The sequence below is a fragment of the Pithys albifrons genome, chromosome 2 (genome assembly GCF_047495875.1).
Source record: "Pithys albifrons albifrons isolate INPA30051 chromosome 2, PitAlb_v1, whole genome shotgun sequence".
Taxonomy (NCBI): Eukaryota; Metazoa; Chordata; class Aves; order Passeriformes; family Thamnophilidae; genus Pithys; species Pithys albifrons.
Window position 1 is genome coordinate 106,930,387 of NC_092459.1, and position 24,448 is coordinate 106,954,834.

General features: G+C 42.9%; 1 protein-coding gene across 2 annotated transcripts in view; it reads right to left on the reverse strand.

Annotated features, from left to right (window-relative positions):
- LOC139685098 (phosphofurin acidic cluster sorting protein 1-like) overlaps positions 1 to 24,448 on the reverse strand; it is a 72,686-nt gene that overhangs the window by 47,458 nt on the left and 780 nt on the right. The gene's annotated exons all lie outside the window — the stretch shown is intronic.

Here is a 24,448-nt window from a genome sequence, read left to right on the forward strand (position 1 = left end):
CTACTTACACTGCAGCAGATGAAAGATGACAAATCATTTGAAAAGATACTTACGAGAAAATTATTCCATGCCAGGATTGAACATGTGGCCCTCTAAAGATCAGAATAAAAGACTTCCCATTGGGTTTTTCTCCATATTTTTTAAGATTAGGAGGGCCGTAAGTCTTTAGTGTCTCCCTGGCCTGACCTCTTATAGACCATACAGAAACAATGTATATGCTCAGGCAAACATAAAATGGTAACGCACCAAAAACCCACAGAGAAACGGTCCATCTTTTATCAGTAACAAAACTTGGGCTTGGTGCCAGGCCATTTCTAAAATTTATCATCCTTTTTGTGAAGTATGTCAAGAGAATAAAAAAGGCTACACAGCTGAAAAAGTGCCTTGGACATTGGATAGAATTGCATGTAACAGACAGACAAGAGCAGTCGTCTGACTCCAGGATAATTGCTCCAGCAACAGTGTTACAAATATATTTGTAAATCTAATCGTGGAAGTAGTTATGCTAAGGTTTACGGGGTTTAACTGGGCCTGAGGTGGGGTAACTTGAAACAGTAGTGGGGTCCTGGAAACTGTTGGGAATTTGCTAGGAACAGCAGGACAATAATCAAAGGGATTAGTGAGGTAAATAGAACCTGAGGAAGAAAACAAACTGTTGCTTAAAGATAAGATTAGAATCAACATATGTAAGGGGATTTGCAAATGGTCTGGTGGTGGGAGTCTAGTTAACCAGTATCCTGTGTTAGACGAGCACGGTAGATTTTTAACCCTTGAAGACGGACATCAATTGTATATGTATAACCTACGTAACTGATTTATGGACGAGATTGTGCGTCTTTGTGCACGTACAACGCTGCAGAAAAGGTATAAAAGCTGTCTTCAAGAATGGCTCGTTGGAATCCTGGCTTAGGACACTAGTCCCCAGGTTTCCCGGGCCCAGCAAATAAAGCACCACATAAACTGACATTCTGTCGGTTTGTGTTCTCCTTTAAACGGGCAACAGTTTTCTGGCGCCCAATGTGGGGCTCCGAGGGCTGCTGGGGCGGTTCGCGTCTTGATCCACTCCAAGCCGGCACCGAGCATTTTCCTCCGGGAGTCATCAGTTCGTGCCTGACCCCGCGCCTGTCGGACAACTACATAGAGGTGAGCCCGAAGGTGCTTTATTTTGAAAAGGGGGTGGCTTTATTTCGAAAGGGGGGTGGTAAGATTGGTTGGTTGGTATTGGAAGCCTAGGCACCGGCCGTAAGACACGTACATAGGAATCGTGCAGGTCCAGTACTTGCCATTTGATAGCGACTAGAATTGGCAAGTTGGGGATATAGGTTGGTGGTTAGTCGCAGCGTCGTACGTATTTCTGTTATATATGTTGTCATTCGGGAGCTGTGGGATAATGTCTTCTAACGATAAGGATATTCCCGAGGATTCCCCCCTCGGGTGTTTGTTGAAGCACTGGAAAATGGGGAATTTTGAACAAAGTATGAAGAAAAAGAACTTGATTGATTACTGTAATCATGTTTGGCCAGAATATGAAACGGGGGGAATGCAATGGCCGCGGAATGGTACAATGACTACAGAGATTATCGCTCCTTTGATGGGTTTCTTAAGGGAAAATGATAAATGGGATGAGATACCTTACTTAGACTTGTTTTATCATTTAAAAGGAAAAACTGAATGGTTAAAAGAATGTGGTATGCTGGTTTTGGAAACTATTAATAATGAATGTGTGGGTTGTAAAGAGCGAAAGTTGCGCTTTATTGAGCCCCCGGAGGAAGATGTGTCGTTGTTGGTCTCCCCTAGTGCACCTCCGTGTCCCTCTCTTGAAAGCCTTAAAATAGGAAAAGAAAAGACCTCTGCTCCCTCCTCTTCAGACGAAGAGTCGGAGTTAGATAATAGGGGTGATGTACAAAGATCCCCATTAGCTGGACGCACACGCCGGGGAAGGCAAAAGGGGAAGGAGGGGGACGTGCGACCTAAATTGATGGCACCTCTACGGGAGGCGGTGGGGGCAGATGGTGGAAGGGTTATAGTTAAGGTCCCGTTTTCACCTAGCGATTTGATGATTTGGAAACAGTCAGCCGGAGCTTATCGGGAGAATCCAGAGAAGGTTGCACGGGTGGTAAAAATGGTTATTAAGGCGCAAAACCCGGATTGGAATGATTTACAAGTTCTGTTAGACACACTTATGGATTCTACTGAAAAGGAGATGGTGATGAAGGTTATGACCGACCGGGCTAGAGATATGATTAGGACCCAAGTGACTCATAGCACGCTTAATGATTTGGTACCAAGGGAGGATCCGGGATGGAACCCTAATACATCGAGGGGGTATGAGGCACTTAAGGAGTATCAAGAATTGTTGGTTGAAGGAATTCGTGATGGTATTCCTAAAACTTTGAATTGGTCAAAGCTATACTCGGTGAGACAGGAGAAGGGGGAATCTCCGTCGGCATTTTTGGAAAGGTTGAAGGATACTGCTCGAAAATATACTAACTTGGATGTAGAGTCAGAACCTGGTAAACTTCAGCTGGCCTTAATATTTATGGGACAGTCACAGGAGGATATCAGGAAAAAGCTGCAAAAATTAGAAGGAGAAGAAATGCGGAATTTGGAAAAGTTGTTAGAGGTGGCATGGAAAGTGTATAATAATAGGGAAAAAGAGACGACAAAAAAGCAGCAGGCAGGCATGTTGGCTGTATTGAAACAGGCTACGAGGGGTAGTGGGGGAAATTTTAGAGGTAGGGGTTGCGGAAGAGGACGTGGTGGATTCGGGAGAGGGGGTTTCGGTAACCAAGGAATGAATGTTCGTGGAATATTGGGGCCTAATCAATGTGCACTTTGTAAAGGGTTGGGACATTGGAAGAATGAATGCCCACTTAATCAGGGCATACAAATGGTTGGGGGTCCTTTTAATAATGGAATGACCCCAGTAAATACTATGGGGAATGGAATGAATCCATTTGTGGGAAATCCACAAGGTGTCGCTCAAGCATTGATGATGGGAAATACTCAGAATCAGAGCTGACTAGATCGGGATCTCAAAGTGATAATGGAAATAGAGGGGGAACCTATGGAATTTAGAGTGGATACGGGGCTAGTTATTCTGCAATGAATGAATTGCGGGGGGCATTAAGTGAATCAAAAGTATTGGTAGTTGAGGTATCCGGGGAAGTAGAGGAAAGGACATTCCTGCAGCCACTCGATATTAAATTTGGGGGAAAGGAATTGGATCATCAGTTTTTATATATGCCAAATAGTCCGGAATCGTTGCTTGGGAGGGACTTGCTCTCAGCGTTACAGGCAAGGATAATATTTGAAAAGGATAGAGTAAAATTGGAAATACCTGAGGAAAATATAGCGAAATTATTTGTGATTAAGGAAGTAGAGAAAGAGATGATACCTCAGGAAATTGAGCAGGCGGTAGTACCTTGGGTATGGGAAACAGGGACCCCTGGTAAATCTAAAGCTGCTGAACCGGTGATAGTGAAATTAAAAGAAGGATCACAACCGGTGCGGGTGAAAAAGTACCCTATAAGGCTTGAGGCTAGGAAAGGAGTTGCTCCTATGATTGATCAATTTTTAAGTTTAGGTATTTTGCAGGAATGTGAATCAGAATATAATACTCCTATTTTTCCCGTCAGAAAACCAAACGGAAATTATAGGTTGGTCCAGGATTTAAGAGCAATTGATGCAATTACTAAGGATATACACCCTGTGGTAGCTAACCCGTACACTCTGTTAACATCTGTTTCTGAGAAATTTCAGTGGTTCACAGTAATTGATTTAAAGGACGCCTTCTTCTGCATCCCTCTGGCACCCGAAAGCCAGCATATCTTTGCATTCGAATGGGAAAATCCAGACACGGGACGGAAGTGCCAACTTACTTGGACTAGACTGCCTCAAGGATTCAAATCGTCACCTACTATATTTGGTAATCAGCTAGCCAAAGAATTGGAAGAATGGAGAACTACTCAGGTAAAAGATTCACCTTTTTCATATGTAATTCTACAATACGTAGATGATATCTTCCTGGGAACCACAGAACGAGAACTCTGTTGTAAACTGACTATTGATCTATTGAACATGTTGGGGCAAGCGGGATACCGAGTTTCTAGGGAAAAGGCACAGTTGGTAAAACAGAAAGTTATCTACCTGGGTTGTGAAATTTCCCAAGGGGTACGTCGATTGGGAACGAACCGCATAAAAGCAATCTGTGACATTCCAGTGCCCCGTAATCACCATGAACTGAGATCTTTTCTAGGAATGATTGGCTGGTGTCGACTATGGATCCCTGACTATGGCCTGATGGCTAAACCGCTGTATGAGGCGGTGAAAAGGCAGGAGTTCATATGGGAACCGGCGGAGGAAAAAGCGTTTCGGGAGCTGAAGCAAGCTCTTAAGGAGGCACCAGCCTTGGGATTGCCTGACTTAACCAAGGACTTTCAATTGTATGTACATGAGAGGCAACAATTGGCCCTGGGAGTACTTACACAAAAGTTGGGGTCGTGGAAAAGGCCCGTTGGGTACTTTTCTAAACAACTGGACACAGTGAGTAGTGGCTGGCTGGGATGCCTGAGGGCAGTAGCAGCCACAGTAATCCTGATTCAAGAAGCGCGTAAACTAACCTTGGGAAAGCGCATGACTGTTTATGTGCCACATATGGTGATTACTGTATTAGAACAAAAAGGGGGGCATTGGCTCTCTTCGAGTCGTATGCTTCAGTACCAGGCATTGCTGAGGGAACAGGATGACATCGAGTTAAAATTGACTAACCACCTTAATCCGGCAGAATTCCTTATGTCGGTTCAGGAGGAGGGAGAACTGGAACACGATTGTGTAGAGGTGATCGAGCAAGTATATGCTAGCCGCAAGGATCTAAAGGACGAACCGTTGTCGGACCCGGACTGGGAATTATTCACGGATGGTTCCAGTTTTGTGGAAAACGGCACCAGGTATGCTGGTTATGCAGTAGTCACTCTGCAGCAGATAGTGGAGGCGAAGGCGCTACCCCCGGGAACCTCGGCACAAAAAGCCGAAATCTGGGCACTGGTAAGGGCTTTGATTTTGAGCCAAGGTAAAAGGGTGAACATTTGGACTGATTCTAAATATGCCTTTGGAGCAGTACACGTACATGGGGCTTTGTGGAAAGAATGGGGCCTGCTTAATTCACAGGGATCGTCCATAAAGTATCGTGAGGAAATACTCCAGTTACTGGAGGCAATATTAAACCCGCCGCTGTCACGGTAATGCATGTTAAAGGACACCAAAATGATCTGGGGAAGGAATTCAAAGGAAATCGACAAGCGGATCAAGTGGCCAGACAGGTGGCCCGGGAAGCATGGACTCAATTAGCATTGCTGCCGGTTCGACAAAACCCTGCTGCGGCACACATGGGGGCAGTACCCCATTACTCTCCGGAGGATGAAAAACTAGCGCAGATGATGCAGGCGAAAAGGAATGTTAAAGGATGGTATGTTACCCCCGTAGGGCAAGTAATATTGCCAGTAAAGGTCATGAAACACATGCTCGAAATGGAACATAGTAAGTGCCATTGGGGGGCAGAAGCTTTGGTGAAATTTTTAAAGAAGGAAATATTCTCGAACCAGATGTTAACACTAGCAAAAAGAGTTAATGCTATGTGTACAGTGTGTATTAGGAATAATCCAGTGGTGAGGAAACAGATCAAGATGGGTGTGATTAAAACAGGACCACAGGCCGGAGATTATTGGCAGGTGGATTTTTCTGAGCTCCCAAAGGCTCAGAATTTTAAATATTTACTAGTTTATGTTTGTACCTTTTCAGGATGGCCAGAAGCTTTTCCTTGTAGAACTAATCAAGCAAAGGAAGTTGTCAAGACATTGTTAAAGGAGATAATCCCGAGGTTTGGAGTACCTTTAGGGATATCATCAGACAGAGGTCCTCATTTTGTGGCCGGGATTGTACAAGAAATTTCAAAGGCCCTAGGAATTTCCTGGGACTTGCACACCCCCTGGAGACCTCAGTCAAGTGGTCAGGTAGAAAAAATGAATCAAACAATGAAAAACCACATTAAAAAGATCTGTCAGGAAGCGGAGATCCAGTGGCCGCAGGCATTGCCTTTAGCTCTGCTAAGAATTAGGATAAAACCAAGGGAAAAGTTAGGGGTGAGCCCGTATGAGATTTTATATGGTAAACCCTATTATGCTTCCACTTATCAGGGAGACCCTCATTTAACGGGAGACCAAATGTTGTTAAATTATGTGTTGGCTTTAAACAAAACTCTTACAGCTATAAGGGGAGCGTTGCAGTGGAATCGACCTCTGCCCCTGGAGAATCCAGTCCACGACATCCTTCCAGGGGACCAGGTGTACGTAAGGAATTGGTCTGAGGAGCCTTTAAAGGAAAAATGGGACGGACCTCATCAGGTGATCATGACTACGTACACCACTGTGAAAGTTCAAGGAATCGACAATTGGATTCATTGTACCAGGGTGAAGAAGGTCCCCACACAATGGACGGTGGAACCACTATCTCCAACTCGAATAGTGTTGCGAAGTCAACATTAGTAGTATTATTCTGGATGTGGTGGGGTACTCTAGTTGAGGCCATTGTTACAATTGAGATTCCAAGGTCATACGTAACAGTTTTCGAGGGAGATGATGTAAATTTAACCTGTTTATTTTCTAGCGACCAGAGAGTTGGATCCGGAGAAATTAAAACCAGATGGAAGTGGGTAGATGCTAATCAAATAATGAGCTCAAGGAAAGTCTGGGATGTGAAACAACAAACAGGTATTGCTACCATGCAAATAACTAAGGTAACTAAGATCCAGGCAGGACAATACATGTGTACGGTATCGATTCGGGGTAGCTCAGACCAAGGGAGTATAAAGTTGCGAGCAATGGATCCTTCTGATAAGGAACAAGTCACTGATTCTCCGGGTGAGTGGGAAAGGAATCATGGTCGTCACGAGAATTTAGTGATAGGTCTAATTAGAGATTTTGGTTTGATAAAAAATGTATCTCAGATTACCGCCTGTTTACCTATGCCCCGGACTGCAAGTGATCCTATTCCGTGGGGGATAATCCCCGTAACCATTATGCCATTATCAGGCAAGGATTTTTCATGGACATGTCATAAAGTATTTGGGAAAGTACCTCGACCAGAATCAAAAGGGGCTGATATATGTTTGACTAAACAAGTAATGACAGAAACAAAGTGCAAAAAGAAACCTACGTATTATGTATGGCTAAGGGACACAGGTAGATGTTATATCGAGCCCCCTTTTGATGAACCCTGTGATCACGCCCGTACTGGGGCACCACGACAAAATATAAAATGGGAAAAACAACAATATACTATAGAATGCCAGAATGTTACTCATGATGTTGATACCTGGAAAAAATGGAAAACTACTTGGGGTTCTAGTGTCTTGGAGCATTATAGCTATATTGGCAAGGTACGGTGGTGTATACAGCGGACAGGAACAGAAGATCAGTCACACCTAAAGGTTTTTACCACTGAAACCTCTTCCAGGTATTTTCATACGCAGCTAGAAGAATGGAATTGTACGCAAGTATTTACATGTGACACTCCGGAGGATCAGATAGGACTTGTTCCCGTAAAAATGGTATTGAAGTGGGGATGTGAGTGTAGAGGATATAAACATTATATTACTATAGAACAGGAAGAGAAGGCTGTTAATTGTAAGTACTCAACTGTACATAGCCCCGGAAATCTAGTATGGGTACTAGGACACGGGCAGTGGACAACTCACTTGCCCTTAGATGGACTGATTACACAAATTACTTTAGGAATTCCTACATTATGCCCTTTTTGGAAGGAATCAAAATTAACTAAGGAAGAAAAACAACTACGAAGTAGACGAAGTGTGGACCAGGATTTACAGGACTTAGGATTAGATAAAGAAGGTTGGCATGAACCCTCAGGAGGAGTTAAATTTGGGTGGGCTCTAGAATCTTTGTTTGCACCAGTTGCCTCCTATCGGAATAGGGAGATGTTGTATAAATTGATGGGTCAAACTGAAAGACTAGCTGCAGTGACAAGGAAGGGCTTTAAGGACATAAACATACAGTTGCAGGCCACTTCGAGGATGACATTACAGAATCGAATGGCATTAGATATGATTCTTCTAAAGGAACATGGAGTTTGCGGGTATTTGCATGGTAGAAATGAGCACTGTTGTATACACATCCCAAATATTACTCAAGATGTCGAGAATGACATTCGCCAATTGGGACAAATTGAAAATAAAGTACATGAGGTAAAAGAAGAAGCAGAACATAACTGGATTGGACAAATCTTTAGTTCCCTAGGAATCCAGGTCTCTGGTTGGCTCTCCTCGATTATACAGTATGGAATACTAATCGTAATAATTGTTGTGGCAGTTTTAATTGTTTATAAGTGTCTTTTAGAAATTATTCTAAAAGGAGGTCAGCACACACGCCAAGTGATCAAGGCTGTCACTCGGAAAGAGATGATTATACCAGAAGCTTCGAAGCCTAATATGTCAGCTCCTCCGACTTATTCGGAGGCAACTATTTGAATGATTGAGCATCCTTGCGAAAAAGAAGCTCGAAGGATGCTCAAAAGGGGGGAGTTGTTACAAATATATTTGTAAATCTAATCGTGGAAGTAGTTATGCTAAGGTTTACGGGGTTTAACTGGGCCTGAGGTGGGGTAACTTGAAACAGTAGTGGGGTCCTGGAAACTGTTGGGAATTTGCTAGGAACAGCAGGACAATAATCAAAGGGATTAGTGAGGTAAATAGAACCTGAGGAAGAAAACAAACTGTTGCTTAAAGATAAGATTAGAATCAACATATGTAAGGGGATTTGCAAATGGTCTGGTGGTGGGAGTCTAGTTAACCAGTATCCTGTGTTAGACGAGCACGGTAGATTTTTAACCCTTGAAGACAGATATGAATTGTATATGTATAACCTACGTAACTGATTTATGGACAAGATTGTGTGTCTTTGTGCACGTACAACGCTGTAGAAAAGGTATAAAAGCTGTCTTCAAGAATGGCTCGTTGGAATCCTGGCTCAGGACACTAGTCCCCAGGTTTCCCGGGCCCAGCAAATAAAGCACCGCATAAACTGACATTCTGTCGGTTTGTGTTCTCCTTTAAACAGGCAACAACAGTGTTTAATAGTCATTTACAGAAGCTGAATTCCACATATGCAAAGTTGAATTTCAACAACTTTAAAGTCATTGTTGCATTAAACAGCACCAAAATCTTTACACTCAGAAACAAAGTTATAACTTTTTGGAGAGCTCTGATTCCCATCCTAAACAGCTCTGCCTGGATCCAGATGTGGCTCCTCAAGTTGTTGCCTAGAAATCATTTTTCTTTCCCATCACAGAGTGATGGCAAAGCTTCCCTTCACAACAATAAACTTACCATTCTCTGTGTTCTCCTCCCTGGCACGGGCTCCACCACTGTGTTACCCAAACCCACAAACTTAATACCACAATACCGGCTGCAAGGTTTGGAAGCATCCATTTCCAATTAAAGTTTGAGACTCTTAGGTTGTCCTATATGGATTCAGGAATTGGACATAATGATCCTCATGGATCTCTTTCATTTCAGGATTCTATGATATTTAAATGTGTTGTAGTTTGGGATTATTATGTAAATTCTCTCCCCTGCCACTAACTGCCCATGCCAGCAGTTAACAAAAGAAGTAGTTAACTGCTGATCACTTGGATGGGGGCAGGTTTGTCTCTTTTGGTTTTTTGGGGACATCTTTTTTTTCTTAGCTCAGCAGAAGGCGGGAGTGGTGGTGGCCGAGGAGGGAAGCCGCTCTGCTGGCTACTGCTGGGGCTTCTGGCTGAGACGCTGGTTTTTTCTCTTCGCTGCTGCTGTTTCTCCTGGTTCCTGCATCTGGGATCCCGGCCTCTGTTGCAGTCTGACCACCGCCTGCACTGACCACTGCCTGCACCGTCACAGCCTGCCTGCCCTGGCCGGGGCAGTGACCAGGGAGAGAGAGAGGTGTGCAGCTGCTTTTGCAGGACACGTGGTGGTTCCCCATTTTCAGCTTTCTTTTTCTTTCATCTGGGACAAGAGACACAGAGTTCATCTGAGAGCTAACCACTCGTCTGTCTCGCTGGAGAGGGACTGGGAATTACTGGGAACTCACTTCGCAGCCAGCCGGACTGTGACATTTGACACTGCTTAAGTATAATTTTCCTCCTGGAGGAAAACCTGCTGGGTTTTGTTGTTGTTTGTTTTTTTTTCTTTCTCTTGTGGTGTTGGGGAAGTGGGTTGCACTAGTCTGTTTACATATATATATAATATATATAATAATGTAATATAATATATAAAATATATATGTATATCAGTTATCCTTCTTGTATTAAAATTCCTTTTCTTAAATTTGATAAAGAGTGGTGTGATTATCGTGGAGGAGGTCCTTCCCCCACTTGTGGGTAAACATTTTGGTTTTTTTCCCCTCAAACCAAGACAAATGGTAAATGCCTCTTCGATCTTAACATGCTCTTCTAACACCTGAAGCAGATGAACCAACCATCCTACAAAGGGCATCAGAACATCTGTAGGATTTGCTTCGCACTATGGTCAGCCAAATTTTCAGGCAACTTCCAGAAGGTCTGTGAATAGCTTTTCTTTTCTGCATATGCCCAGGCAAGAAGCAACGGAGAGGCAATGGTGGGACTCTGCTTGAGAAAACTTGCTTTTTTTCTTTTCTAAGAAATAAAATTTATAATTACCCAGCCCTCTGTTTGGTCTAAAAGCAAACAGTGGGAGATAATATCTCTAGTAGATACTTCACATATAGTCTGTATGTCCCTTCCCATCTCTTCTGGGAAAAAAGGAGGGAGGAAGGAAGTTGCACTGGAAGATGTTTCTTGACAGGAAGGAATAAAAGCGAGGGGTGATCATCCCCAGCAGCACCACTGTCTGTAAAGCTGGCATTTTTCCCCACCTACCCACCGACTGACAAACTGCCTTAAAAAAGGCTGGAAAGCTGACAGATTGTCTCCTCTCTACCAAAAACACACTGACTAATCCCATCGGGATCCACATAAAAGAAGATAGAAGTCAGCTACCATGGATGAAGAAATCAAAACCATAGCATCCTTCCAGCAGCCAAGTTTGGATTTCCATCAAACCCTCTTTCTGCCCTCCAGCACAGCTGCTGGTGCCTCTGGGGAGCCTCAAAAGGGCAATGCTCTTCTACAAAGGGGCAGTTTCTCAGCATCCATGCCACATTACTCCATTCTCCTTTGTACTGGTGAGAAAACTAACTCAGAAGAGAAAACAACTCTTGCCAATTTCTTCTCTGCTAGAGATGTCAGCTGCTGGAAGTTAGTGCTAGATTTGCACTCAAATTCATACTAACCAGTAACCCCAAACACCACTTCCAGACAGGCTTCCCATCTGTACTCCCAGGGCACAACAGTGTTTCCCACACTGCAGTCAAACCACCTTATGCTTGCAGTAATTCTCATGTGTTACTAAACTACTCACACTACAGGTGATTTAGTAAGGTAGCAAGAGACTGGAAGTCTGCCAAAAGTCATCGAGAAACAGCTTGAAATTCATCTCAAAGAACAGGAGGGAAAATTCAACCACACACCTAACAGCTGAGTTATCTCAGTTCTGCAATAAAGTAGGTGCTGAAGAACAACCTAAAACTCAACACCCTTGCTACACTCTGGAGCTGTGGCCTCAGAAGCTGTCACAGTTAGGAGCAAAATTTACATCCAGTTTTGTCACTGGATGTAGCCTGGTAATTCACAGCATAGAGACAGATCTCATTCTAAAGCATAGGCTTCAGGAGCACATCATCTATTTCCTCTAGTAGTTACAGTCACCAAGAAACACACAGCTTGTCCTGACAGAAGATTCCTTGTTTTATTAGACACCTTCCTTTAGAGCAAAATCTCTATAAATCTTCAAAATTAGATCTTACTCTTAAGGAGAAGCAAGCTGCTAACCTTGCTATTCAGAGGACGACAGTCCCCAAAAGAGTAACTTCTGCAGGCAAAGTAAAGAGAAACTGAAGCCTGCCTTAAGAATCATAAAGCTTTACAGGAAATCTCCTATTATCAGTGCAATAGAAACCACATGCCAAATTCTGCTAGGGCAAGGAAGGAAGATAGGCAAGGAATCAATACCCCTGCGGGTCCCAGGCAACTCTAAAACACTTTTGTTCTCAGGTGTGTCCACATGGAAGAGCAAGATTTTTTCCTAGTCCCTAATATCTGAAGGCCTTCCATTAGAGAAGGAAAAAAGCCGTATTTAGGTCCCATTTGTTGTGTACCTGCATACATAATGTAAGACAGCTTAAAAGGTTCACTTCTCAAAGCAAAGCAGGTGCAAAGCAGAGGAAAGAAAGCATTCAGCTTAGGTGCATGTGCTCCAAGTTTGTCCTCCATTGAGGCGATTTAATGATAGTGAAAGAGTGTGGTGAAACTCAGCAAAACCAATAAATCCCTGTGTTTCAGGCTGTAAATCTTAAAACAGCATGTCAAAAACAAAAGTCAAGGAGATCTGAGACTGGCAGTGGCTGCGGATTCGCAGCTTTAAGTGCAACATTGTACAAGACTAAAAAGCTCTTTAGAATCAGTTGTACCCAAGCTCTCATTAATTACTAAGCCCGAAAAATCTCTCTGCTACCTTGTTTCACTGGACTGGTCATTTTACTACCAGGTCACTGGCAGGTGCCACCCCAAACCATCTGTCATTACCAGACCTACTCCATGAGCAGTTCATTCAGGAGCTGCTTCTCCTTCCAAACATTGCAGGCTGTCCATGCACAAGCATAAGGTCACCAGGCATAAACAGACTCCTTTCCCCCAACAACCCTTTTATCTAATCCTAAACATTAAGGTTTAATCCTTCAAAATATTTGTATAATAGCTGAAATATGGAAATCTCAAGGTAATACAAAACCTGAAAATACAAAGGGAAGAAAATTAGCAAGGGCAAAACACAGCTGGCTTTCACCCAGCCTCACCTTCCTTTATATAATCTATATGTTGTAGGAAATAGTGAAAAGCTTGAGAACTGAAGGAACCAGAGAGATCATAAGGAAATAGCACATGCTGGTATTCCTACTGTGCTGACAGTTGTGATACAATTTACAATTAGTGACATAGTTGCAAAATGTCTTTGCGCGTTCAATAGGATAGAAGATCAGAAATTCTCCTCCACTTTTGCCCCCTCTCTCCCTATACCTGCACCAAAGACATGGACAACACCAGCAAACTTGTTTGCTTTAAATGGATTTACTGCTTTTCTAAAAGGCTGAACACCTCTGTGCCAGGAAAAGGAAGGATGATAAGCACCAGGCAGAGCCCAGTGCAGGTGTAATGTCCAGGACAAGCATTCTGGTGGAGCCAAATATTCTGCACAGACATGTGTTTCAAAGGTAGCATTTCGAATACTCTCCATCACCACCTCTCGTCACCAGGTATCATTCAGAAGCAGCAACTGTCACTGGCAACCCCATGATCATCCTACAGTGCCACCAGCACACACAGCTGGCACTCAGAGTCTATGGGCACAGGAAGAAGCAGGAAGGACTAACAGTCACATCACCTCAGCTCAAATTCAAAGGCCTTTTGCACTGCACGGATTTCCAAAATGTCCTTAACAAGCCAGATAAGTTCTCAGAAGTCCAGTGTTTGTCTTTCAGGTGGGCATGGGGAGGATGTGCACGTGCACACTTTTCAGTTACATGTCCAAAGAGCAACAGATGCTCTACAGAACACACCACATATTTTGTGGGGAGATTTCCTACTGCAAAATAAGGGAAGAAGTTGTTCAAAAGTCTCCTTTTGGGCAGCCTGAGATTATCTCTCTCAGCCCCAGAAAGAAACACGTTACTTCCCCTTCAGAGGCTTGATTACCCATAACTAGTCAAGAAAGAAGAGTCAGGACACTCAAAAGGTACTTCTAAAAATCCCCACACTGTCACCAAACAATCTTTTTTCTTTCTTTTCTATTTTCTTTTCTCTTTTTTTTTCTTCCTTCCTTCTTTCTACAAGATTCCTTTTTTTTTTGCATTTATTGTTCTACCTGCTGTTTCTGAGAAAGCCCCTCCACCTCGCTCTCTGCCCTACTGCTTAAACAGAGAAACCGTATCAGATATGAATTCACTTGTACTGTTGACAGGGGATCAGGACTGTCAACTCAGGCATTGTTTTAGAGAGCTATCAGCAGGAAGTTTTTGTTCTGGACAACAGGAACTGAATTCTGAAACTTCACATGCTTTACTTATGCAATCAAATATAAGTAGTGCTGGTAAAACAACACACAACTCTACACTTGGTTTTCATGATCTTTCTCGGAGTGCTGTGCTGCCTAAGAGATGTTCTGTAGACCCAGACAGCTGAGACTGTAACCACCCTGAAACAGTTCAGCACTGAACTCTTCTAACCTCAACAGAAAGTTTATTAGGCTTGAAATCACACCTACTCTGAAGGCAGAGACCATGGAGCTTCTCTCACACAAATCTTGCCTGGATTTTAAACCTTGATCTATTTAGTTTTGCCTTCTTCCCAAAGAGACTTCTGACATCTTGCACATCTCACAGTCAGCTCTCCTTGAAAAGTCATTTACTCTCATAGTATTAGAAAAAAACAGGCTGTAATTAAGCAGAGTTATTAATCTTTGTCACTTGGGACATGAAACCTATTCATATTCATGTCAACAGGAGTGTTTGCCACTACAATCAGGACTGCACACAACACAAGTGCCTCATCACTTCTCAGAAGAGAATATAAGATCTTCTGGGGGACAATAACTACCTACCTACCTGCTGTACATAGCAGTGTTTAGCTGGGATTCAACCACTTCTGCCAGCTCATCACCAACCATTTTGGTTTTCTGTATCTTGCCCAAAGAACACCATTCTCCTGTCAGAGGCAGAAGCTGCCACAGAAGCTCTGCTAGCTACCCAGAGGAGAAATAACCATGGCTGTGTGGTAGAGGTGGTCTTTGGAAAATGCTTTTCAAGATTCCTCTTCTCAAGAGCACAGAACTATCAGGATCTGCTAAACTTTCTCCAAAAGATGCTTGGATATTTCAAGGAAGTCTTTCCCTACCTAGAGAGATAGACAGAAGGCAAATTTTGGGGCTTACTGTTCTCTTGCTCCTTGGACAAACTCCAAGTGCTCAGTGTGGAGCTTTATCACAGTTTCTTAAGCTAATGATTAAGGCACAGGGAGATTCAATGATTTCCTTTACGGACACCATATCCCTTCCTTTCTCTCTTCTAAGTGGGGTCCAACAGTGGCAGGATTAAGGTATGGCTGTAACTGGATTTCTTACTGTAGTCACAAACAATAATCAGGTTAGAAGATTTCCTTTCCCTCCTCTTGGCTAGGCTCTAAGGAAGCAGAAATTACAAGGCAAGTGGGTGGCTGCTTAAGCTTTCCTGCTCCAATTGCTTAAGAGTGGTGTTCAGGGTTGCTAATTTTGCCTCCTACTCATTGCTTTAAAGGCACATTTACCTATGCAAGGAGCAAGTGCACCTCGCTGCACAAACAGTGAATGAAACAGACTCCTTGAAACTAATCTCCTAACTCAGCATCCTTTCACATCACATACCCCCATAGATGCACCACTGGAAAGATCACAGCTCAAACAGCTTAGCCTGAAAATGCAATGTTCTCACCCATCCCCATTCCTGCACTTATATCTGATCTTTCCAGGCTGTCTTCTCTCCTTTCCCCCTCCTGATTCTCAATACCATCCCACCAGAAAAAGTCAGCAAACCTTGAGGATGGTTGAGTTGCCTCCACAGCACACTCAGGCACATCAGTCAGCAAATACAGGACTGGAAGACAGCCAAGTTCTCCATCAAAGAGGACCCAACAGGACCTCCAATCTCCCCCTAACCACTGGTTTCTATGAAACACAGTTCTTTGAGGCAGTTGCCCTTAATAACTACTACAAAACTGGGCAAATGGATCAGAAGTTGAGAGAGCTGGACAAACGTGTATTTTCTTAGCAGTTTCCTGTGTAAGGCAACAACTCACTGGCTTGTATTGCTCACAATACCCAAATATTTGGGACGGGGTAGCAAAAATAAAAAAGAAAATTAATTGAGGACAAACCATACCAAACAACTGTTGCCCCACCATGTGCACAGGAGAGTTGCAGTGACACAAGTACATTCCTGGGCCCTGCTACAGAGGGACTTAATTGCTCTTGTAAGGAAGCAATTTAGATTTAAGATCTGGATCGAGGCAGAGAGAAAAGATTTAATCTGTCTCTGCTACATTTTAACTGTTGTATGAATTGCTTCATCTCTGCTTTCCCCTCACCCATGTTTATCCAAAACATGGAGCAAAATCCCCAGAAACTGGGCAAGTGTTTCATTGTAGCACATCAGGTAGCACCTACCACAACGGGACAAGAGACTGTCAAAGTCTCCAAGCACACCTGTCACACAAGCTGAACTCTACATCATATGCCCATTGTCAAGAAGCATCTCCTGAGGAAGCATTAGGATCTGCCCAAACAGCCCGTACCAGCACACATAGCATGCTACCCAGTCACACAGCCATCTCCACGCTGTGCAGACATTAATAGCCCCTACCAAGAGCAATGTCTTTTCTTAGTGGAAAGAGCCCTTAAAATCTCAGCAGAAAGTCCAAATAATTTCCAGATACTGCTCCCTAAACCTTGCTCCAGACCCCACCAGTTCCTGAGGGATTTCCAGCCGGCAGATGGGACAGCAAGGAAAACTCTGCTGGTGATCTCTTACTCTCAGGTGGTCTCTCTCCTGTTGTCACTTTACAACTGCCCTAAGCACATGCAAGGAAAAGGCAGCACTGCCGCACAGAAACAAGCAGTTGGGAAAAAAGTGGAGAGAGCCATAGCTGTGGCTTCAGAGAGGGAGAGGGTTATTTGAATTAGAAGAAAAGCAAGCAATTTCAGATCCTGGATCTGAATCTAAGCCTCATTTCAGTGTCCAAATTGTAAGGTCATCTTTCTGTTCTATTTTCAAACAAGTTACTTGTTTAACAGAGCATGTGACTAAATTCATTGCTGATGCATTAACTGCCTGCCTAGAACCATTAGAAAGAGCTTACTAACCAATCCACAGGTCAGCGGTAACGTGCTGTAGTGAACTTTTCAAGTTATTTTTATTAGGCAACAGAAAGGGTACATTACTTGGGAAACATCCCAACTTTATCTGGTCATTGCTTTACTTACAATCACTATGTTAAAACTTCCAGCTGTACACTTGCAACCCACCCAAAAGCCGCCTCAGGGCAGACAGAAAAAAAGTGGAAGTCTGCAACAGCACATTGATCTTTCTCATTTTTAGCCATTAGCAATAGTATGGCTAATGTCACAGAACTTTCTGCGCAAATGTAACAGATTTTGAAATTTTCTGTTTCCATATGCAGCAGCATTGCTCCACCAGCTGTCCCCAAATCTAAGCCTCCTTCAACAAAAGATCTTGCAGTGTCAGTTTAGCCGAGAGCAGCCGTCAGAGCCACAGCACCAGCGGTTTGCCTGATACCTGTTGCTAAACAGCTCAAGCCGTGTCTCCAGGCTAAAACAAAATGTGTTAATGAATTAACCACCATAAAGCCGTGATTACAAAAACACTACTTGCAGCCTTATCTGCAGAAAGGAAAGCACAAGTGCTGAAGACACAGTGACAAGTACTTTTGAACCATGTGTGAAAGTTCTAATGGGGATGGAGGACAGGCTACATTCTCACACTCATCACCTGGCAGAGCTCACTGGGATACACTTCCAAGTCTGCTGGAGATGCGCCAATGGAGCAAAGATGGGAAAAGCAGTGAAAGGAAGTCAAGGGTAGGTCACTGATACACACCAACTTCTTCCATTGTCCAGACTGTCCTCGTAAAGATCTCCACACACACTGACAAACGTGCCACACAGCAGCTTCAGTAAAGCACAGTCTAACAGTTTTCCTACTAATGACAAACTCAGAGTTGACGTTTCATTACAGCTTGCTACTTCTGAAGCAGTATGGACACAAAACTGTCATCCCATCTACTTCCTCTGCTGTTATCTTAAGCCGGCAAGCACCTTAGATCTGAATCCCTGCAAGCTCAAGAACATGGTACTCGGGTAAATTATATCTGGGAAGAGAGTACAGGAGAGGGACTGAAGTGATACAGTAACAGTGACACAGGCCCGTGAAAGAGACAGTGTCAAACCAGTAGGGACATCCATTTTTGAGGCTTCCCCACAAATGTAAGAAAAACATTAAATAATAATTTTTAAAAAGTTTAAAGAGTTGCACAATTAAGACTCTTTACACAAAAGAATGACTAACTAAATTTGTGTGAAGGCTTTTCATCCACTTGCAACATAAGCTGTTAAGACCCAGTGCCTATATAACCCAGTTCTCTGCTCAGATCCCTGTGGGTGGAGCAGGACCCTGAAACAAGGGTGACCTGTCCACACTTCCATCAATTCCTATGGCACCAGGTAAAATTGCCTCCAAGTAAGCAAGAACATTTCAGCAATACACAGATGAGATGAACATAGTGTAAGTGCAGACTAATGGGAATGTTGTCCTTTTGTCTGGCAGGAGATTAAAGAACATAATAGGCAGGGGAAAAAAGCTTGAAATGTTAAGGGACCTGATAAACATCAAGGAAAAATTTAAAAAATATTCATACACACAGTATGCTGTGAAATCCAAACGGGACATCCAGAGTCTGCTTCTGACAAAGGAGCACACAAGAAAGGAAGGAATACTGGGAACAAGCAGCTTTGAGCATAGAATATGAGAGGACTGACAGAAATGTCAGTCCTTATGGGACTGTATTTCAGGGATGCACATATAAGAAAGTTCAGAAAGTCTAAAAGAAGAAAAAAGCTGATATTTATTAACAATGAAAAAAATCTAAAAGCCATTAAAAACAAGCACTTCAAGGACACAGTTCAGCTGAAAAATACAAGCCATGAAAGTACAAGATGTGGTCATTACAGCTTCACAAGAAATAGTCTCTACATTCAGAAAAAAAAGCCAAATACTTTGAAAAGGGAAAAATTAAGATTTGGAATGAAAGATTGCTCAATTACAGGTATGCAAGTCAAGAGAGAAACAAGGAAAAAAGGGTGAGAACAGCACCAAAACCATCAGCAGGCATGTGTAGGGCTTTTGAGGTAAAGGAGCAATGAGAAAAAAGTGAATGAATTGATCAGGCAGAAAATAAGCTGACTACTAGAAAAAAGCTGAAGGAATGTAGGAAGAAATTATAAATACAAAAATGTAACATATAAATATAAAAATACTTAAATAATGTAAATCTAACACACACTTTTCTAAACAACAAAGAATGAGACAGCAAAGCAATCAATGAGAGACTTTGCATGAACAGGATCTTCTCCTTTGGTAGAGCAAAGGTATTAAAGAACAAGAAAAGAGTAGCAGAACCCTTTACCAGGGAGTTCCTCTTATTCTAACCCTGCTACCATTGCAACAATACAACACCCGGTTATTATTGCTTTCCAGTTTTGGAAAGTGGAACTAAAGACATGAGTCCTGCTATCATCCTGAAGTGCCTTACACAGATGAGAATTTATTTATCATATATGCAGAAAAACAGTTAAAATACACAGCTGGGCATGGAACCTGGACATTTTTTGGCTTTAGATCTCATGCTACTTAAGATATGCTCACTCGGAAGAATAAAAAACATGATAAGAAGGATTTACAGTGGAAGTTTAAAAATCAGCATGAGTAGGAAAATAAGGAGAACCTACAAAACTAGAAGAGCAGCCAAAGGACAACAGGAGTTTTTATTTACTAAACAGAATCACACACCAAGTTAGACCACATGATACAGAGAAACATAAAGAGCATGAAAGGTGGCAGTGGGCAGCATTATAAAGGAGAGGGCATTGCAACAGGCCAGCAGAAAATGCCACTGTAATTTTGGGCTGTGTGCACAGAGGGTGAATCACACTCCCTGAATCAGGGAGTGGTCTCTGTAACCACAGCTGCAATGTGTGCAAGCACCTGAAATATTGCATCTCTCCTCCCAGTCCCCTGCAATGAGTATGTTGAAGTATCCAAACAAAGCCTCATTTATCTAAGAGACTTCTAACTACAAGAGCAGTATCACTTAAGCTGTCTGCTCCACTGAAGGCAGACACAGGTTCCTGCTGCCACATCCCACACAGAGGAATAAGACACTCACTTCTTGTTTCCCAAAACAGTATTCATCAGCTTTGATGTAATTGAAAAAATTCCAAAACAATCCAAAACAGAAGCACAGCTTCTCCATCAGCTGGGATGCACAGAAAACACCGCAAGGTGTTTGGGAAATAGCCTTGTCCATATGCTTATCTGCCATGCTATAAAATGCAGTATGTTTCTCATCTCTGGCTTTTTTTGGAAATAATTTCTGAAGTTGACTGGAGACATACTTTCAATCCAGAATCATTCCACATTGCAAGCAATTGCACAAAAGCCTCAGCACAGATTTCACTGAAGAACACATCTGCTACAGGAACCCTCTAGGCTACTGGTGCTCAGCAATTTATTCTTTTGACAGAATAAAGGTCAGGGGAACTTGATCGCAGAGGAGGATGCTCCATACACATACTACATGGCTGCTAGTGATCAGTCACAAGTAACTGAATATGCAGAGGAAGCAGAATGCACTCATGGTGTAACAGCACAATAAGAACAATGCAAGATTTTTGATGAGCCCAGCTAATGAATGAAACACTGGAAAGCAAGGCTAGGAGGCAGCATGACAGGTACTTCAAATAAAATTGAGCCCTCAGGGAAGCCACTATTAACATTCTGAAAGGAGCACACCGTCCATCAATCACACCAGCAGGGGACATTTGTCCCAAGTTCTGCTAATGAGCAGATAGAAGTAACAGACAGCCACTCAAATATTGTATGCTCAGAAAGGAAACGTAACACTGACAGAGGAGAAATCACAATGTGCTCCTCTGCCAGAGAGCGACAGATAGTGGACAACACATCAGACTTATTATGCTGCAGGCCTGTAAGCCAAGCCCACAATATTAAGAATAATAAGCAATCTGACAGCTGTTTAGAACATTCTGTTTTCTATATAGGACTAAGGAAATTACAATTCAAACATGGCAAATATCACCAGTTATAAGAGACTTTTTCCTTACAAGAAACTGTGGCCTCTCCCGAGCACTCTGTGTCTGAAGCTACTCTGGTTTCTCATGGCATTATAGTACCTTTTGAAGATACTGGATTTTGATGGTATCTGCAACCATTTAACTTTCACAGAGGTGCAACTCTGTAGCTTACCCAAAAAGAACAGATTTTGCTGAGGTTTGAAATTTACCATGAAAATGTCTGATTTACCCAGGAAACCGCTCAAGAACATCTCAGGAAGATAAATATATGTTATTCCAGCTGGAATAAGTCTTTCTTAAAGGAACCACCCGGTTTAGAGGCTCATCATCACCAAAACAGCTTCAGAAAAGGAAAATCTTAGGGGTTGTAGAAAAAACAGGCAGTATTCTTTGCTGAGAGTAAACAGACCCCTAAGCCCACAGCAGTCCCTCTGTGAGGCTGCAAGATGCAGCCTCTTGTAGCTGTGCCAGAGGAGAGCATGTTCTTCCACACCGTATGGCATGTACTATCACTGCAAGGATTTCTGGACCTCAGGCAAAGAAAAGCATGTAAACATCTGCCCAAATGAAGTCCTAACCTACTCTCTGTGAGGTGTCAGGTAATGAATCCTGTTTGCCCAAACAGGAAAACAGGGTTCCATGGACAAGAACCTCATGGCACTTCAAAGGATCACCCTAACTGGCATTTTTGGGATATTTCCAGTTGTACTTGCAACAGCTGCTCTCACTTCAAAAAGACATTCATTAGGTTATAACTTTCCAAAACCCAAGTTTGCAAGTTTTAATTGTAGAGAATTCAGAGCATCTTTTGAAATGTAATGTCCTTAGGGTACACATAAACAGTCTCACAAAGTGAGCCCAAATCACATGCATTTCCCTCAATGCTTTTCTAACTATCATTAAGCAGGAGACACTATGTTCGAGCACACTGTGTGGGTGGCAGCAGGACTTGGAATGTTTGTTTGCTCATGCATTCTACTGAAATACGAGGTCCTGTGGACGAACTGCAGTATATTTGAATCCTTGCAGTGCCATTCACAGCATAATCTGTACAGGTAGAAGCTGCCTTGGCAGCTTGAGCTCAACAATACTGATGCAGCAGCCAAAATACACCTCTTATCTCTCACCTCTCACTAGCATTATGACTACTTATCACTGAAACAACATCCACATAACACTGAACACAACAGATGTGTCATGGAAAAAGTGAACACAATCACATCAATCTTATCTTGTTTCCTAATTAAGAACTTGCATTTATGGATGTTCAGATGTTAAAAGAAAAGGGGAAAAAAGCAGTCTGTTAAAAGGGGTTGAGCACTGGGGAACTAACAAGACCTCAAGCATGTTTGCACAAAGTCTTTTCACACATTGTTTCAAAACATACTGCCTGATCAACATACAAAACAACGCAAACACAGTAAGACGCTAACTGGATGCAGATGGACATTTTACTTCGGCAAACCTCTAAGTTCATTTCTTGCAGTCTCCATACGGTGTACCTTAAGGGTACATATTTGCAAGGCATCACAATAAAGACACTCCCACCTCCGAACACAGCTATGAAGACTTCTACTAAGATAATTCTGAGTGGAAGTTAAGGCTAATTGATTGACTATTTTAGCCAAAGTATGCTTCACACTCTGCAGCACGAATTAATCAGGTTCCTTTCCTTAAAAGGCATTGTGATGGGAAGCCAATAATCTCTACCCCAATGGGCACCGTAACTGAAGATGCAAAGTGTATTTTGTTCGATTTCCAGGTGTTTACTTCCTTCTGCCTCTGCATAATAACCCACTACCCGGAAAATTCAGTTCTGCCTCCCCTGAGAGCCCCCAGGGCCAAAGGCATCTAGGCTATGCTCAGTCAGTTTATAGTAAGGTCATTAACAGGTCACAGATCTCTCTCATCTTGGCCCTGAAAAGAGAAAGACCCCAGCAGGAAGGACAGTACTTCCATTCTCAAGGCCATTTGCAAAAATAAATGTGGTCTTAGTTCAGTGGCCCATTTCTGATTCAGCAGGAAAAAACTTCCATTATGGGCAACAGTTGATCCTAGAAAGCCAAGACTCTTCTACAAGGCACCAGACATCTTACAGTCATACTCCTGAACTGTTCCATGCATTGGGGCTTATACCTCACAGTGCCTGTTTTTACTGGCCCAGACCATCTCTAATATCCTGAAGGCCTGAACACAACTTCTGAACTATCCTTCACTAACAGTCAAGCACAGAGCAACCCCACAAAAGTTGATCCAGCCTAGTCCCGCTCCTGCATCAGCCAGAGCTGCATCTGCAGAAAATGAAACGCCTAAGAAAGACCAAAGGGATAGCCAAGACTTGCAACAGAGAGACTAGAAAAAGAAATCAAAAAATTAAAACCAAAGCTCTCCTTACCCAGATATGCATATGGATGGAAAAATTGAGACTACTCACAGATAAGAGCAGAGAAGCCCAAGGGAGAAGCATGATTGCCATTGAATGGATATTATTTTGCCACCACTACCATCCCCAAAGCACAATAAGATCAGAGACCACCTGTGCTGGACACCAAGACAGTACAGCAGAGTTTCTGCCTTGAAGAACCTAATGTCAAGACTAAAACATTATAAAAGCACATCAGTAAAGGAAGAACATGGGCAAATAATAAGTAAGCACAGTGCACAGATACACCCACCTCAGGTTTGGGGTTTGATCTCCCTTTAGTCTCAGTGCACACAACTGCCTGACAGGCGCCCACATGTGACCCACTCAGTAAGGAAAGCCTGGGCTAGCTCAAGACTGGAATACACAGAAGCACCGGTCCTACACTGGTCACTGTGGACTGTGACCATGGGCAGGACTTTTCCAGACATAGCACGCTGTGTTAGAGCCATGGCTCTGAACGAAGAATCATCTTCCATCACCTTCTCCCCATGCTATCAAATGTTGCATTTGAAGACATTCCAGAGACTAAATTTCAGATTAATTTCACAGAAGTTTCCTACAAGCTGCTGTGTCAGATGGCGGCCCCCCTGGCCATCAGCACACAAAGAAGCTCGTGCATTAGAACAAGCATCAACACAATGCTGATGGAAACTGTCCCTGTGAAAAGAAACAGGATTCACTGGCCAAAAGCCAGTTCTTCAAACAACTCTCAGACTGATTACACACTTCTCACCCATCGACTTCCTGAATCTGCTCCACACTCTCATGAGAAGACCTTCTGATCAGTGTCTGCAGAGTGGGCCAGAAGACACTCAGCTCGTTAACACATCAGGCACCTTCTGGCTCCAAGACAGGTGTTTATAGGCACATGTAGCCTGGACTATACCATTAGCCAGAGACAGCAATGACATCTACACCACTCAGCT